This window comes from Lepisma saccharinum, chromosome 27 (genome assembly GCF_977018435.1).
Source record: "Lepisma saccharinum chromosome 27, izLepSacc3.1, whole genome shotgun sequence".
Taxonomy (NCBI): Eukaryota; Metazoa; Arthropoda; class Insecta; order Zygentoma; family Lepismatidae; genus Lepisma; species Lepisma saccharinum.
Genome location: NC_139255.1, coordinates 31,569,198 through 31,580,544, shown reverse-complemented (window position 1 = coordinate 31,580,544; position 11,347 = coordinate 31,569,198). Strand labels below are relative to the sequence as shown.

The 11,347-nt window shown below is 36.3% G+C and overlaps 1 long non-coding RNA gene across 1 annotated transcript; it reads left to right on the top strand.

The window, feature by feature from the left end:
* The first annotated feature begins 820 nt into the window (after positions 1-820).
* Positions 821-6,084, top strand: LOC145980120 (uncharacterized). Its single transcript, XR_014440829.1, has 3 exons — positions 821-856; positions 1,561-1,669; positions 5,455-6,084. It is a non-coding gene; the product is annotated as an uncharacterized LOC145980120 (long non-coding RNA).
* The last annotated feature ends 5,263 nt before the right edge of the window (positions 6,085-11,347 follow it).

The following is an 11,347-nucleotide window of genomic DNA, read 5'->3' as shown; positions in this document are numbered from 1 at the left end:
ACAAACATCTACAATGCAGAAAACGTCGAGAATTGACGACTTTTTAAAATTACCATTCGGTATTTCCCGACTGCTTGGGATCCCGAAAAGTCAGGAAGTCATTTTCCGAAGTCTGGATCGGGACGGGATTTTTTTTTTCGATCCCGCGGGGAGCTTATTATTGAAACTCGTTACGGTAGCTAGCTGACGAGTTGGTGGCTGAAGTCGGTTGCAAGACAAACGACATCGAATATACCGTATTATTGAAACTCACTCGTTCGCTGGCTCTCGAGTCGTTCCGTTCGCTAGCACTCGGCAGCTCATACCCAACCGAGATCAGTCGTTCGGTCGAGTCGTTACCAAAATTGTCGAAGATGGATGTATATATATATATGTTTGCTTTTGGTACTTGAGACAAGGATAATGTGAGATGCAAGAGAATACTTACATTCCGGGCCATCTTAGGGTGAGTATGTTACGATTTGTATTATTACTATTATAAACTTGCACATTAAAATAACAGTAATCAGCGATGTAAATATGCCGTTGTTAGTCAATGCATTTTTTTCGATTTCTTAAGGAAATATTGGTTTCCGCGTACGCATGCTTGACTTTGTTGAAGACATATTTGTCAATGTATATTGTATTGCAGTAGTACAAGGTGTAAATAAAAATATATTTAAAAAAATACAATAGGTTTTTCCAATGTTCTTCTAAGTTGCCTTCATGACACGGTGCTATATCCACGGAAAACATTGCCTTTGCCCTTTTCTTGTGTAAAAAATAATATAAATATATAATTTATGTTTGCTTTTGGTACTTGAGACAAGGATAATGTGAGATGCAAGAGAATACTTACATTCCGGGCCATCTTAGGGTGAGTATGTTACGATTTGTATTATTACTATTATAAACTTGCACATTAAAATAACAGTAATCAGCGATGTAAATATGCCGTTGTTAGTCAATGCATTTTTTTCGATTTCTTAAGGAAATATTGGTTTCCGCGTACGCATGCTTGACTTTGTTGAAGACATATTTGTCAATGTATATTGTATTGCAGTAGTACAAGGTGTAAATAAAAATATATTTAAAAAAATACAATAGGTTTTTCCAATGTTCTTCTAAGTTGCCTTCATGACACGGTGCTATATCCACGGAAAACATTGCCTTTGCCCTTTTCTTGTGTAAAAAATAATATAAAAGCACTTTAATGCTCATGGGGTAAGGCGTTAATATATGATTGTCTCATCATATATATGTCATAAGTTCGCAGTTATTGTCGCGATTGATCCATATGATAGAAAAGCGGTGCAACAAAAATTAAATTGAAAATACAGAAGCACTTTAAAGGTCATAATTGAGAAATAGAACACTAGCAGCTAACCTGAATTATGTTTAACTACAAGAACACGTTTCGTGTTGATCAGAGTTACAAATTGCATAGAGAAATTTTGAAATAATGGAATGGATATAAAATGCAAATGTATACACACTTACTACTGAGTACTGATAATGTAGAACTAAATTCGAACATTTTTAGAATGTTTAGTGATGTTTATATTTGCTTTTTTGCAACAGGCAGCTACTAGTTGGCAGTGGCAAGAGATTGCAGAATTTCCATTTCCTAGGCCAGAGTCAGGAATTGCATCAAGCAAGACTTTCTCCCAAGAAGAATACAGTGGAGAGGGTGAGTGTCTTTTTAAACACATTTATTCATGATTTCCAAAATTTAAGAAATGTAATTTTTGAAAAAGAAATGTAGAAAAAAATTATTTACCACACATATGTAGGCATTCTATTTTTCATTGATATGTGGTAAAATTTACATTTAGAGGTGTTCCACTAATTTATAACCATTGGTCCAATACTGACAATTTCAGAGGCCAACAAAATTAAAAATTAATATATACACATCAGTAATGTAAGTACTAATATAATCTGCATTTTTAAAAATATGTAGCAAACAAAACATTGGAACGTCAACTTATTCCTCTGTGTCTGACACATATACCTTGTATTAACAAAACCTTCCATGTCATCATCACTAAAACCCATAGCAGCCTCCCCGATGGCATAGCGGTAATGCAGTCACCTTGTAATGAAAGCATCCCAGGCTCGATACCTGGTTGGAGGCATATAGTGTTCCAGATTCCACTTTAAACTGTAGGTCCAGTCCCAATTAGTCTATCTGTGCATAAAAGTGGACTTAAAACAAAACTCAATCTCAAACTAAAGACCTCTAACAGTTACAATTGAATGTATTACATAAATCATGACACCACTATTCAATAGACTTTAAAAACTGAAACAAAATAAACAAGAGATAAGGTAACGTCAATGTCTGAACTTATTCTAAGCAGTTAAGAACATGGTTGACTGGAAGATACTGAGAATCCTCTCTTCTATGACTATGAGACTGAACTAACTAGTGTTGCCCGTGGGACAGGCTTTTAAAAATTCGAGACGAGACGAGATTGATCATGTGTCCCGAGACAAATTAATATTTTTGAGGCGAGACAGGCCAAAGTCTCGTCTCGTGGGCAACACTAGAACTAACATGAAAGTTGGATGGTTAATGTAGCTACATAACAAGTTAGTGAATAACCACTGATTGAGATTTGCTGTGTTTATAACTGACAATACTCACAATACTTTGCTGCTAAAAAAAAATCTGCTTCTAAATAACAAATTTCTTGCTGATTTACAGTATCGGAGATGAAATGCATGACATTATTTTAGAAAGTATTTAGAAAATGGCTCTGTGAAAGTAACTTCCCTTTTGAGGTCCTTAAGTTATATTCAATCTTAAGATTTTATGTTCATATGAACTTGATGCACACCTAAACTCCCCTTGCCTTAACAATATCATCCAATTTGTATTTACTGCGCATGTAACCACAGTTAATATATATTTTATAATGTCAAGTTTCATGGGTTTAGAAGGCCACAATTCTTGTTCTAGTACATAATGACACACTTATGCCATAAATGATTCCAGTAAATGTTTGAAAAAATCAATTTTTTAACACGGTTGTGGGATTACGGTATTGATCCACTCGTTTATTTTCACATGCTTCTGTAGTTTGGCAACACTAATCACTTTGACTCCCAGTGTACAGTGGGATCCATGAGTATTACCATGAAAATTGTCCATGACTATTTTAATTAATTTTTCTCTTAATCCTAAGTGTTTTCAAGCGATGTATTTTCATGTATGCTGGTGCAGAAGTTGTCAACAGCTTGTTTTGACTTTTCTTTTAATTCTTGAAGCTCTCATTGGGTCAAAGAAAGTGAACGAACATGGCGATGGACAATTTGCACGGTAATACTCGTGGATCCCACTGTACCTTTGTGGAAGAGTGCAGAAAGTCTGTTCATCCATTATGTGAAATATATCCATTGTTGACTTGTTATAAAGCTCACATTTCAGTGGAGCACAATAGGGATCCATGCAACCATTAACGGGAGTGTTTTCAGACACACAGTATTTCTACATATACTAGTAATAGTTTCTAATATCCGTTATAAATGTATGAAATCCAAACTACGAAAAGCATGTATGAATTTTGTAGGGAAAAGTAACAATAAATGTAACAAACGAAGTTGTTATTTTCATTATATTGAAATGTAATTCATTAGATTTAGAATTTCCTTACCTCTGTAATGTATTGAGTGAAATGACTTTTTTTGCTAACGAAACCAGAATACTATTCATAGGACATTATTGCTGTAAAACCATGCTAGCATTTCACATGCTGCTGTTATCAAGCTGGTGTGTGTGTTTCTTTTTTTTAATAATCCTGTGTAAACAAAAATGAAAAATCCAGAGATCAGTGGGAAAGTTTCTTTTTCCCATGACATGACTGGTCGTGACGAACCCCTGATCATTGTCGTGGGTTTCCATGACCAGGTTACGCTACTCTTTCTTATACTTGCCTCGTTCTTTGGATCCCCAGGCGGCATCAAAGCACGCTGGTTTCCTTTGGAAATCTGATCCTCCCACCCTCGAGAATATTGCAATACTGGGACGCGTGCAGGGTGAGCATGCTGTCAACAGGCTGGACGTTGCCAAGTCACTTCCTCCCCCAAAGGCCTCTTCGTCGCTTTTCACAAACTCCGCAACAAGAGAGCAGTGTGAGATGCGTATGCGAGTTCGTATTCTCGGGGATTGACAAAGTGTATTTTTTTAATCTAGGTTATTGTTATATCTTAGAAATATTACGGGAAAACAGAGTTTGTATCGACATGTGGCGACCGTGGGACTCAACCGAAGTTCCAGATCATCCAACAAACCAAGATAATCCTCAACCAAGCACTTCCAGAGCACCGAACAGAAAAGTATCCAAAACCAAAACGTTGAACAAAGTCAGTTATTTGTGTGTAATGTGCACGAAAAAGCTAGGAAAAGGAGCCATTGCAGAGACAGCCAAAATAATAAAGTTAGACAGAAAAACCGTGCGAAATGTGATTCGGAGAGGTCCAGTCACACCAAAGAAGCCTGGAAATAAAAAGAGAAAATTTAGCAAAGTGGACGAGTTTGCTTGTGATTTCATTAGACGCGAGATTTACAAGTTCTATAGTAAAGGACAGTCACCGACAGTGAGTGAACTATTGAAACTTTTATAAAGTGTGTCGGACTTCCCTTATGAAGAAACAACGCTTCGAGAACTAATAAAAAAATACTTGGTTTTCGGTTTGGTCGCTTAAGGAAGAAGAATGTAATAATGGAATCGGCGAGAATTGTTGCTTGGAGATACCGGTTATCTACGGAGACTACAGGAGCCGCGTTCAGATGGTTGCAAACTCATTTACTTGGACGAGACTTGGTCCACATTAAATTCTATTAGCCTAAACGTTATAATCACATGATCATTATGATGTATTTTCGGGTCACAGAAATAATGAAACACCATAATTAATTATATGTGTCGATTTATTTATTTATGTCACATGCTTTGAGTGCAGCGCGTCGACTTCCTTCCGCCGCCCTCTTAAAGCATGGCAACAACGCGTTGCCTGGAGCTTTGTTGGGGTGGTCTTGCTAAGGAGGTGGTGGCTCATTAGAAGAGGGGCGGGCAGGGTACGATTCCAAAGGCAGCCGCCTGGGGAACCAATGAACGCGGCAACTATAGCTCCCAATTTCCTCACGATGGCTGGGGGCCATGGGTTCCATACACAGGCTGAAATCTTGGGAAAATTTGTTATGCTTCCCCCAGGAGACCCAAACCTATGCATATCCCATAGTCGGAACCAAATGCATGACACAGTGCAGATTAAGCTTTTTTCCATTTATGTGTATGATATATATTTTTATAATCACAGTTTGTTACGAATGGGACAGCCCTAACAGTTAAGCATTAGTAGCAGCCAACGTGAGCATATCACATTGATCCACCCCAACCATATATATATATTTTTTTTTCATTTGTCTCTTTGTGATGCATGTACTATTTATACTCTTTTATTTTTTAGGATTTGAATATACTGCATGGCAGACAGACATGACCCTGGAACATATTGACACTGTGATGTCAGATTACAGGAACTTGCAAAGTATTTCAAGTGTCAAAATGCAAATTTTACTCAAGACTTTCAATGAGAGTGCAGTTTTATAGTGGTCCCAGCAAGTTAACCATTTTAATGGCGGTTTCCCTGTGTTGAGTGCACATGGGAGTTCTTCAGCATCCTGAATAGTAGACAAGTGGTCAAATGTCGTGTATATATGACTTTCTATCTGCAATACACTAGGAAACTGGCAAATTTCAGAAAACAAGTCGAGCAGGTGATTGGATATGTTTGTTTGATTACAGAAAATATAGTATCCTGATATCAACAATACCTGCCCAATTTGTCAGTGCTAAACCAGGTGATGTAACACAAACAAAATTTTTCAAGTGTGTTGTTGTGTTGTGCTTTAACAATTTTTTGTTTGTCAGTGAATAGCTACGAATGTTGTTTTGACAACAGTGGAATTGCTAAACCCATGCAATGAATTCAAACTAATCTATTCTCTAAATATACTATTGTGTATGGTGCAGTTTGGTTATTCACAGATCAACCCATATGCATAAATATTTCTAATAATTGTAATTTTTTTTCTCTCTGGAAAGTGTGTGTCTCTCCATATGAAATATTTTTGGATACAAATAAAGTACTATTATAGAAAAGTAGGATTTATTAATTTATATGAAAATAACAATCCTGTGCGTAACAGCCCATGAAGGGCCTTGGCTTACCTACCGGCCTCCCTTCTATGCTTTCCTTCATCACCACTAAGTGTGGAGATCTTCAACCAGGATTGGAATAGTCGGGGGGTCAGCGTGACGTATCCCCAACCGTTGTAGTAGGTCTTCGTGACCGGATTACGCTTACTCATTCGGAGCTCCCCAATTTCCTCATGATGGTGGATTGCCACCGGCCGAAAATTCCTGGAGACTGAACTTGGGATCGAACCCATACCGTCCCGCAGAAGGCACGGGCACAGAGGAGGACTTAATTTATATAGGTTCACAAAATTAATATAATTGCAGTAAATTACAGACTATTTAGAGAAATATTGGATTGGTAAAAATATCTAATTTTACTTGAGAGTATAACTGCTCTAATGAAAGTTGATGTTGGCAGTGCGATTGGTATCTCTGCACACTAATGTAAGTTATTTTTTTCTGTAAAATATATTTAAATATGCCCCCAGCATGGCAGTCAATGTCAAGGTTTAGTTGTGTGTGACCAAGAGTGGCTCTGCTGTAGTGCTTGTTAAAATATTGACCAAAGTGCTGCCTACAATGAAAAAAAAGGTACAGCAGGTTTAGCTTAATTGCTTGTCAGTTTTGATTTGGTGAATCCTGCAATAACCGAACCGGTTACACGAATGCTCCCTTCATCAGACATTTATTTTTGAATAAATGTAAATAAAACTAAAAATAAGTCTGATTAAGGGAGCATATGATCTGCCGAAATGTCACAATGAAAAACTGTGTTTTTATGCTTGTAATGACTGTAGACTACAAGAGAAATAATTCTACAATGCAAGCAATGCGTACATACAAGAAAAATTATTTTCCAGAATATAGTAGTGGCACATTTTATGAAGAGATGGAAAAGTTTTCGGAACCATGAAACTTCCTGTTTGAGGTAAAATGTATAACAAAAACAACATGGGTGATAATTGGTTTTCTTGGGATATCAACATGGGTGATTGTTGTGCTGTTTCTGTGGCATTGGGTTTTTGCTGAATACAGCATTCATTGTGTGACCAATTCACCTCATGCAATTAAATTTCAAGTACATATACTCAAGAACCTTCATTTCTTCTCAGTAGACCAAATGAATATGTTACGTTTAGTTGTTCACAACCAAATAAGAGCCCTTCAGCTTCTATGGTGCTTTCCACAACCATTAAGACTGAAGGGTGGCTGTGTAAACAACGCTAACTGATAAAGTATCAGGGGGTGGGAAATGGTGACAGAATTAACTTTTGCTAGCCAAATTAGGATGAAATTTCATTTCACATAGACGATGGTTCACCAAGTAAAATTTTAAGCAAAAAATACAGGCACGACCAGGACTCTATCAGAGCTACCGAAAGAAAGGTTCACCATGTATGTCAACCTCATCTATGATAAATGTCAGCACCTTAATTGTAAAGTACATTTCCTTCCTTTTGATGCACACAACAATCACCACCAGAGATCTTTCAGAAAAGCCATTCACGAATGTCTCGCTTCTCATGCCAGCAGCACAAAGACATCCAAGCAGATTTTCATCCGCACCCATAGGATGTCAGCCAAAGGGTTGCAGGAAGCTTTGAAATATATTTTGCTTGTGAATTATTGTATGTTTGAAAAGAAATTGAGAACACTTTCAAGCACAAATAGAAACATTTCGTATAATTGAAAGGAACAGTCCACATAATTTGTCCTTTCAAGTTCCAACAAATGAATGAAGGTAGCTTTGTTACAGAAACCATTGTCACCAGAAAATAAGAAGAAATGTACTTTTAAACCATTGTACCACTTCGAGAGTTAATGTTTTCCTTTTTAATCAACCAATTTTGATGCTTTACGAAATATATAATTGATTATTGCATGCAGAAAAAACAAATAACAGATATTTGAACCCAAATTATGGCCAGCACAAGTAGAAACCTGCCATCTCCGAATACTTTTGCTGCTTTTTATTAGTAAAAAATGCTTGTATGCACACTGAAATAATGAAAAACATGGAACTTTCTATAAGCTCCAAACCTAAGGCCCCAACATAGTTGTGGAATGTCTTATTGGGTGCTATATTCACTGCCGGGAAGTCTTTGGGCTGTGCTCCTTCACAGTAAAGTAACACGTTAAGGTATCAAATGTACTTTACTTCACAAAAACATGTTTCCGAGAGCTAAAAACAACTGAAAATGTTCACAGCAAAACATTTCACAGGTACAGAGGGTTAAGGGTACCAAACATACTTCAAATGAAGGATGAAAATACCCAAACAAAATTTCTACTTTAGCAAACACTTTTATTGTACGTAATAAACTAAGTAGAAAAGATTTTTTTTAAAAAAAATTACTGTTTTAGTTATGCACGTTTCTGCACTTTAGTTTATTTTTGTGGGTAGACAGGTATCAATTATATTTATTTTATTTTGTTTCAATGAATGTGATGGTCACACAAAAAACCTTATGTATCAATAGCACTGTTGAAAATTTGATTGAATGGTTGCAGCAACAAACTTAATTTTAAAACCAGTTTTCATTTTTAAAACATCATCAGCTAAAGTGAACATGTTAACAGCTCAAGAACATTCTTGTGATAAACAAAGCAACTGAATAAATTCACATCATTCCACTTGAAATCACAGAACAAAACTGGAGCACATGCTGCATTAAGTAGATGCTCTAATTTTCTACATTACCGAAAACTATGTAAACTCACATTTATAACAGCCAGTCTCAGTGGCGGAGTGGTTAGCACAGCAAGCTACAATGCTAGGGTTGACGGATTTGAATCCCAGTCAAGGCATTGGTGCTCTTTTTTGAAAATCCCTTCATCAATTTAATCTCATTACCATTCATCCTCACCTTTGCAATTAGCCAAAATTGACAGAAAAGCGAAGTAATATAAACCAAACCAATCAATCACATATATAACGAAAACGAGCACTATACTTATTAATGGTAGTGTCACAGCACCCTTGCTGACAAGACAATATCTATGCATGTTTGATTTGGAATGCCTGGTCTTTTAGTACAGTACACATTTCAACATCCCCCAGAATCCTACATATGAACATTTTCTTCTCTGTAAATTTGTCTTTGTACCTGAAAGTAATAGGGATAATCTAGTTTCAACTTCATGAGATCATTGTCTTTAGTTCAGCAAGATGATTTCACAGAGCAAATCTCATTCACAGTAAAGTTTCTCAAACTATGGGCACTTTATTCCATATACTCCCTTCCCACAGCATCAGCAAATACTATTAACCATTCCATCTAGTATTGCGCCCATGCAAGGACAATTTTTGTTTAGGAATAACAGACATGTAGACATTAGTAGTAAGACCTTTGACTGTGTTCATACTCTCTCAAGGGTTATACCTTAGTTACAAACTTCAGGAGAAAGGAAGAACTTGGTCTCAGTAGCTTAAAAAAATAGCGAAACAGATGGTGAAACTACCAGTTGTTTGATACAGTGTTCATCCCTGATTTGTACTGAAATCACTTTGAACTTCCTGCTTGACCACAAAATATAACTACATTTATTTTCCAAGTCTGAGCACAAATACAGGTAGTTTGAGTGCAACCTGGCATATTAAAGCACTTTTGATCACTAAATTTTGGCCAGGTGCCTAAATTGAATAACATAATTTTGAAGAAATACATCTCACTAGTCTTTTGTAGGTTTCGGAATGTTTACAAGAGACTGATATTCATCGGTGATTTCGGTATCACTTGTCATGTCCAACCTTCTTTTCTTCTGCACGGAAGCAACGAAGTCCATGATAGTTATTGAAATGGTTAGTAGTGTTTACATATGAGGAAGCAGCCATGCATTTTCTTTTTCAATGCATGATAAATTATCCCTTTATTGTACATCAGGTTCAAGCATGAAGATGATTGCAGCAAGATGAGACCTCTCCAATACCAGCCATACACAAACACAAGCCATATGTTACTTCCCCATCCTCTTTCAATTGGAGTTCTGGGAATGCTTAATCTGAAACGCTGAAAGAAAAATGAAACGAATTAGAATGAAAAATATATACATAACTATCTGAAGTAATACACTAGACAACATGGTAATGATTCAGATTGTGTAATGAAATTTGCAAGTTGTACAGAAAGATAAGAAATACATTTAGAATACTGAAAGTAAATTTAGAGAAACTGGTAACAGTTTAGTATATCGGAGACACATTTCTTCAATTTTACAGAAGAAACTACTTACGGAAATGAGTTTTTCCAAGGTTTACAATGTTCGTCAAGGTATTTTCTTTCATCGTGGAATATATTTGAGCAAGAAATCATGTATTTTTTAAGAGAAATATCTCACCAACGCACAATTGCCATTGCTTTCATTTGCTTGCCCTACGACAACCGGATGCTGCGTACGTTTGATAACGTAAGCCCCTGTCAGTGTTTCCAATCCCTTTTTTTAAAATATGCTTGCCTAACCTAACGAAACCTAACCTTATAGGAAATGGTTCGTGGGGCTATCCGTCAGCTACCCGTGCATAATGTACAATTTGCACAAGTGACAAACATGACAGTAGGTATTTTTGGTGAAGAAGGTTGGAAACACTGTATACCCACTACAGTAGTCAACCTCAGCCCGCCATATTGTGTGTTACGAAAGCGAAGAAATGAATCAAAAGAAGTACTCTGTATGTGATTTTTTTTTCTTTTCATGTAAAAAGCATAATGGCACCTTGAACTATGTTCCGCAATACACAATTGGTAAGTATGAACCATTCGAAAATAAATATTCGATTTAAATGTGTCTCCAATATACTAAACTCTTACCGAGAAACTAATTTGTACATTTTAAATATGAAGAATGCATTAATTCATGAGGAATTGTTGTGAAAAGTAGCTTGTGCAGGCTATTCTGCCACAAATCACTGATGTATGAAAAATGTTCTATATTTGTGTAGCACATCAAGGAACATGTGGAAATGTTAAAGTATCCAAACACACTTAAAATGTAAAATTAGTAAACCTGTATGTGTATGCACATAGGAGTATAATTATAACGCTAAGGGCACCAACCCTAACCTACTGATGTAAGCCTACAGAAACATGTTGAAAAATCGATCTGCACATAAAAACGAGTTAAATAATAATGAAACATGTTCAACATGTGCTTATAGTGAT